The sequence below is a fragment of the Tupaia chinensis genome, unplaced genomic scaffold, assembly GCF_000334495.1.
Source record: "Tupaia chinensis unplaced genomic scaffold, TupChi_1.0 Scaffold143247_2, whole genome shotgun sequence".
In the NCBI taxonomy this organism is placed as follows: domain Eukaryota; kingdom Metazoa; phylum Chordata; class Mammalia; order Scandentia; family Tupaiidae; genus Tupaia; species Tupaia belangeri.
This window is the reverse complement of record NW_006203092.1, coordinates 1,656,097-1,664,012: the sequence shown is the minus strand read 5'-3', so window position 1 is coordinate 1,664,012 and position 7,916 is coordinate 1,656,097.

Here is a 7,916-nt window from a genome sequence, read left to right as displayed (position 1 = left end):
AGTAGTTAAGACACAGAATCAACCTAACAGTCCAGCAACTGATGACTGGATTAAAAATGTGTGACACTTATACACTATGGAATACTACTCAGGGATGATGAACAATGAGCTCCTTTTACTTGATATGAAGTGGTCAAATCTGAAGATATATTACTAAGTGTAATAATCCAGACTATTAAAGGTTAACTCTGTATGTCCTTTCAAAATATGCTGACTGTCTGGGTTCTAAGGCACAAATTAAGCAATTAAGACGCACAAAAGTAGAGAACTATAGATGCTATATATTGCATTAGAAAGGCAGGATAGAAAGAGATCAGGATAAGAAAGTGTTTAACAGATATAGCAATGAAGGTAGATGAGACAAATTAGTTTTGCAATGGCATACCACAACTGAGTGAATAAAACAGACACTGCCAATCTTATACATATGTTTCTAATGTGGTGTTCATTATTGAAACCAATGAATATGGTATTATCCTTGATTTGATTGTCACACATTGCACACATGCTTTGAATATCCATGTTTTCTTCCCCCAAATGTACAACAATTAAATGTAAATAAGAAATAATAAAATAAAATAGAAACACAATAACACAAAAGTTTGTACCACTTCCAAAGTCTTCCTTGTTAGAGGACTTCCTGGTCACTTTGAACACACACTCTTCTAGCTTGAACCTACCAGAGAAATCCTTCTGCTTTATATGCTTGTATTTTTCTTTCTCATTGAGATGAAGTTTAAAAAAATAGTGTTTACTGGAACCAACAGTTAGCATAATGGCTATGTAGCTGGACTCCTATGTAGTTGACTGCAGTTCGAGTCCCAGACCTCGGTGGCTTAAAACTCAGGCTGGGCGTGTATACGTGTGTGCCCAAGATCCCAAGAGGAGAATGGAGGAAAAGGGATTGTGGTGTGGCCATCCCCCCTAGGGGGTGCTTCTTGCTTTCTGTCTCTCTGTCTCTCTCTGTCTGTCTGGTGAGCACACATTCCCCATAGCAAAAACCTCTCAAAAAAAAAAAAAAAAAAAGGAAAAGAAAAGAAAATAGTGTTTACTTATTGACATTATTCAATTTTTTTTTAATGCCAGAAGGCATGCGTGCATGCATGAGAGGAAGAGAAAGTGAGAGAGGAAGCACTCTTTAACAGGGCCACAATACTTTTTCCTCCAATTCTCCATCTTGCCAGGATCTTGAGCATACTTGGAATAAAGCCAACAGGTCCAGGATTCAAATCCTGGTCAACCATGTGGGATCCAACTTTTCTGCACAGCACTAAATTCTGTACTATGGGACTGAGCCAATGTTTTCCCTCTACACTCTGGCAGTTTTCTTTTTCATTTTTTGGGGGGATGGAGAGGGGATGGAGTTAGCCTTTTCTGTCTGTTTACCAATGTGCTTATTTTGACTTTTTTCACACTCCTATGTTTCTAATATCTAAGGTTTTCTATTTTATTATGCTTTGCCTTCTTATCCCCTAATTACTAAGTTACTAAAGATTACAGGGTCATATCATCCCAGTCTAACAAAAAGAGTATTTAAACAATAACTTAAGATCATTTTACTTTCTATACTTTTTGAAAATAGAGATCTTAAACTAAGAAGTCAGGAACTGGCCAGATACTTTGCTTTTAGCCAAATTAGATTTCCAGTAAATACTTCTAATCTTTCCTAGATATTCCAATTTTAGTGAAATGCTATTACATACTCAATGGCCGATCGATATAAGCTTTAATAATAGTTAAGAGAAAAGGATAATTGCAGTTTAAAATCATAAGCCAAAGGTCTCAGTTTATAGAAGAGACTAAGTATGCAGGAAAATGGAATGTCCATTTTCTTTAATCTCATTCATTTTAAGCTCTTGCTGGTATAGTAGCAATTTAAATTTTGCCTGATTATAAATGCAAGTGTTTGTTTTATAAAACCCTAACATAACTATTGATCAAGTGTTTTGACCACTTCTCCTAAATACTTCTCTACCGCTGCCTGCCATACACTCTGTGTTTGTGTGTGTGTGTGTGTGTGTGTGTGTGTGTGTGAGAGAGAGAGAGAGAGAGTGAGAGAAAGAGAGGTGACTGAGAAACCACATGCAGGAGTTTCTTGGGAGGCAATTTAAAATGGTACCTGCACCTAAGCAAAATCACAAGGACCTGGCATCACACAGGAACTCATAGAATCTACTTCTTAAATGACTTAGATTTGAATAGCGTTTAGAAATGAACTTTGCAGGGGCCAGCAGATGGCGTGGTGGTTAAGGTGCTGGACACTCCCACATGGCTGACCACAGTTTGAGTCTTGGACTTGGTAGTTTGCTTTCTCATTTTCCCTCTCTCTCTCTGTGTATCTCTCTTTGGTCAAATTAAAAAATAAGTGAGCGGGTAAATAAATAAATGAATTTTTTTTTATAAAGGAGATAGGTTTAACAAAAAAAGAAATGAACTTTGCAGACAGACTTTGTTTCTGTCCATCTCTCTGCAAGTAGTGGTGCATGTCTAAAGCAGAGAAAGAATGCAGCTGAGAGTCCTGAAAACAAAAGTCCATTCTTTTTTAAAAAGAATTATTTTATGTAACTTTATTTATTATTATCATCATTATTATTTTCCAGTTTGATCAGAGAGAGACAGAGAGAGAGAGGAAGTGAGAAAGCAAGCTACCAGGTCTGAGACTTGAACCGTGGTCGGCCATGTGGGAGTGTGGCACCTTTAACGACCATGCCACTTGCCAGCCCCAAAAGTCCATTCTAAAAATGTCACTTTTATGAATTTTAACATTAAAGACATAAAGGAATGTAGGATAACTACAAATTGTCATGTGACTTTCTGATTTCTTACCTTATTGTTTCATGACATTTTCTTACCATAACTAGCCTAGCTTCCCTTTTAATTCTCTAGGTTCCAGTCATAACACTAGTTCTTGCTGTAAGGTCCAAATGCTTGCTACTAGTCAGCGGGGCACACATTTGGCTGCTGATCACCTTGTCCTCGTTCTTCATTCTCCAGAGCAATTGTTTCCAATTACTGCTTACGGTAGACTTCCCAGTGATTAGTAGACAATACTAGTTAAGTTAAGTTGAAAAGCTGTTTCACATAAGAACTACCAAAGCAAATGTCTTTCTTCCCTCATTATAATAGTGTGATTCCATAGACAGTTTAAAATCACTAATAAGATCAGATAGTAGAACTCACATCATGGTTGGCCATCAATAGCAGGGATCTTCTTAACAGTAAAAGTAGAGAGCTCTATAATTACCACCTTAACTATAAAAGCAAAAAATAACTACATTTCAAAGCATACTAATATGCTAATTATTTGCTATCTTTAGTCTTAAAAGAAATTGCCTAGATAGGACCAGCAGTTGGCGTAATGGCTATGTAGCTGGGCTCCCATTTAGTCGACAGTGGTTCAAGTCCTAGACCTGGTGGCTTAAACTCACATCGGGCATGTGTGCATGCATGCCCACGATCCTGAGAGGAGAGTGGAGGAGAAGGGATTGCAGCATGGCCATCCCTCTGGGGGGTGATTTCTTGCTTTCTGTCTCTCAGTCTCTCTCTGTCTTTCTGTAGAGCGCATGTGCCCTATAGCAAAAACCTCTCCCCCCCCCAAAAAAAAATGTCTAGAATAATTTAAATATGTTTTATATACTGAATAGAAATAAATCTAACATTTTACTACTTGGTAGTGTTGCTTTTTTAAGTTTCAAACTAAGCTTTTTGTATTTTTTTAGCACATGCATGTGCAATATACATGTGTCTATTTGATTAAAAAAAAAAAGTGAAGTGTTTGTGTTACTCAACTGCACTGTTACTCAAAGTTGAAACTAACCAGTTATTCTGAAGCATACCACTTTAAGGTTTAGCAGGACCACAGCCATTTTGAAATTAAGAAAAGTCACTGGGACCAGCAGTTGGATAATGGCTATGTCACTGGATGTCCATGTAGTGGACTGTGGTTCGAGTTCTGGACCTGGTGGCTTAAACTGACACCAAGTGCATGCCCAAGATCTCAAGAAGAGAATGGAGGAGAAGAGATTGCAGCATGGTCATCCCCCCTGGGAGGGGGGGGGATTTCTATCTTTCTGTCTCTCTGTCTCTCTGTCTTTCTGGTGAGTGCACGTGTCCTGTAGCAAAAACCTCTCAAAAAAGAAAAAAGAAAAGAAAAGAAAAGTCATTAACAAAAACCATCTGACTAAGGTGCTGTGTCATAGGGAAATCTGTTTAAAGAATGGTCAGGTGAGAAATCAGAAATGGGTCTTTGAAGTAAAACAGGAATTGGGCTAATTACTATGGGGGAAAACAATTGATTCTGATTGATTATAGTGAGGCATGATTCGCATGTGCTTTTATCTTGTATCTAAAAATACCAAGAACATGTTGAGCTTTTCAAGACAGTTCCGTGGTGTTTATTGACTGTCTACCTATAACCAGGGACAGAAATAAACTTCCTTCCTCTCCAGCCTCTGCCTCTCATTTCACTGACTGCAAGCAGCAGCAGCCGGACTGTGTTGGCCAGTAACAAACCCACATTCATTTTCTTTCATTTACTCTTCAAGTGTAATATTTTATTTTTGTAGTGAACCAATGAGTGTTAGGAAACAGCAGAACCAACATGCTCTAGAATACCTTGGATTTATGACCTCTAAATGAATGACTGTTGAGAAAATGGTGAAAATGCCTAACCTCTTGCCTTCCTGCTTGAAAACAACAGATGGGTGTGTGAACTGATGTATGTGTCCTCCAAATTCCAAGGTGTGCTGTCCAGCCTCTGGCATCATTTAGCCATACCCTCATTTTTGATACTGAAACCACCCTGTTCCAGGAATCACCCTTACCTTTATTTAGGTTCTTGGCAAGAAATTTAGAACACCAATTTGTGAGTATAAACTCAATTTTTAAGGGCAAATACGGATTGCAGGTAGCCCTAGAACTGAAGAACACTTTGATTTTTGGTAAAATTTGTGAATCCAAAAAGCTTTCTAACCAACCTTGCACTGCTCTGTAATTTCATATTTCTTCTTTGTGTCGAAGATCTCACCATCCTGGTGTCTGAGCTTCCACAGCTTCTTTTTCTTGAAGTAAACATCAGTGAGGTGTTTTGGGTGTTTTACCTTTCTGATACCAATTTTTGTGGAGGTGGTGATGACAAATTTGGTGTGTCCTATACAGTGGAACTTGATTGAGGACTAGAGGTCCAGTCACAGGTAACAAGCCACTGCTCAGCTGCTTCAGGAAAACCACTCTCTTGCCTCTGTGGCATCCAGTGAGGATGATCAGAATGGTCCCAGGAGTGATGCTAGCTCACAGCTTTCTCACATGTTGACTAAAGGGTATTTGCCATGATTCAACAGCTTTCGAGACACATTGTTAGTAGGATAATACCTAGGCATTTTGCAAAGTTTAACCACCATTCTTGTCCCTCTCAAGTGATTTAGTGACAGTGGCAAGAACTTTCTCCTTTTTCTTTTTAATCCTGGATTTAGCAGCCGGGAGTTTCCTCTTGTGCATGGCCTTCCTGGAATACATGGCGGACCAGGAGTATCTGGTGATGCACTGGACTAGGACTGGATTTCGGATGCAATGGAGCTTCACCTTCTTGGGCTTTTAAGCATTGGGGTCACCCTTTATACCCTTGCCACTGGCATCAGCCTTCTTGGCTTCAGGTTTCTTAGTATCCCACTTCACAGATTTTCACCTGCCATCTTATATAGTAGGAAAGAGCTACCCTTATTTTTCCAATACCCTAAGAATCAACTTTCTCTAAAATTAACTGTCCCTCCTCTTTTGCCCCAGTAAATATGGAGGATGAGAGATTTAGGAGGTGCACTCCTGATATGGCCTCTCTCTTGACTCAGATGTATGTGTCATGAGTAATATTTCAGGTGACTTTCTGTTGGACAGAAGAGTCATAAATGGGAATGAGCATATTTACATATGTTTAATTAAATTTGCCATTATTTTATACAATCTGATGAGTTTTTAAAAGTTTGCTTAGAAAATAATTGTATTAAATCTATCCTGGGCATATGTGCTGGTTAAAAGATGATTAATATTATGACCTCTTAGGTAGTTTGCATCAGACTTTAAAGCAAGTACCCTTTGGAACAGAGATTTCAGTGTTGGTTAATGCAAAATGGGATTAAATTTAATATTAGATTAACAGGTCATTTGTTATTTAACGATGTAAAGTTTCAGTAAAAATCATGGCTCATAGAGTCCTCAAATATACTTAACACAACATTTTGAAAGGTAAAAATCTTATTTTCCTTCATGGGCACTTAGAAATTATAGTTAAATGAGTATGTGAATATAAATAGAACTTTTTCTTCTGACTAGAGGTGTTACCCTCCAGCTGGCTCACTTCCCGCTCAGGTAATTACACCAGGCCTTTTGAAATTACCCCTGAAGTTCTAATTAGACACAATCTTCTTTGCTTCCTGTTATAAACTGCTGCCTTGATTCTTTCTCTGAGGTGGGTTTCAAATCCATGCCCCTTTCCCATCTTCCTGACTACTCTTGTGACTTTGCTAATTAATGCTCAAAATAACACTCTATAATCTGAAAGTAGCTATGGAAGTGCAATATCTTATCATATCCACCACAGAGACTTCACAAAGCTTCTGCAGTTAAAGTGAAGTTGCGAAACAAATAATAAATATTCTATGACAACTGTGGTGCATACCATCAGTAATAGTGCACATTTTCCCCCTGAATACTTCTCTAACACCCATTAGACCGTCTAGAAGAGGAAGCTTTGAACCAGATGCTAAATCACTTTGCAAGTGTGAATGATTATGTTATTAACAGTTCACTGTGTAAGAGTAGCACCTGCAGCAGTGAATTATCTTAATCAGCTTAATAGAATATTATAAAAATTGCCTCAATGAAGTACACAACCAAGAGGGAATTTCCCTTGAAATGAAACAAAGTGGGACAAAATCACATAATGTGCATATTCTGAAATCTACAGTGATGTTCCTGCAATATTTTTTCATGAGAACTCATCAGACATAGGCTCTGCCATCCTGGAAACCTATGTATTTCTGGGAATGTATAAAATCAGTATGTAATCCCTCTGTCGACGCTGCTTTTAGGTAATTACTTAAAATACGTACATTATCTTACATGCCTCTCAGTACATACCTTAGGTAATGACTTCAAAGCAGCATCAAGAGGGACTATATACTCTCCTCCCTTTCTTTCTCCTCTTCTCCTATTCTACTCCACCTCTTTTTCTCCCCCTGCCTCTCTCCTTTCCTCCATCTCCTTCCTCCCCCCCACCATTGGTTATCTTCAGGCTTCTGGTCGGCATCCCAACAGCACTCCTGAAAGTAATAAATTTCTTCTGTTTCTTGAATTTTGGTTTCAATTCCTCATTGTATCACATCTGACACACACCCGAATGTAACCTACCTTTGAGAGAGACATTTGGTCACAGGTAGAACACTTAGGCTAAGGCCTTACAGAATGGAGAAGTATCATGGGAAAGGAGCACTATAATTATCTATGATAAAATCTCTAGGATTTGCATTTAGTAAAGGGCTAGAATTTGTGGTTAATCTCATGATAGAGAATTAAAAACCAAATTAAAAGGAAATCATAACAATATATATCAAAACTATTGATGATTTTAATGTTTTAATAGAAAAATAACAAAAAGTTCTACAACTGGACTAATTCCTTCACTTTGTTTTTGACAGTCTAAGGAAATGTGTTGCTTCACAAAATTATATGTGTTGGATAAGAAAAATGGAGGGTAACGGCACCAGAATATGCTCTCATTGAAATTCTATCTCTTTGAGATGTTTAGAAATGCTTTAAATTACAGGGTTGAGATAGGTCAGAATAAGAATTAGTTTTTAAAAGTAGTCTCTTTTTTTAGTAACTGGCTGGAGTTGTGTTGTTTTCAACTACTCTTTAATAAATGT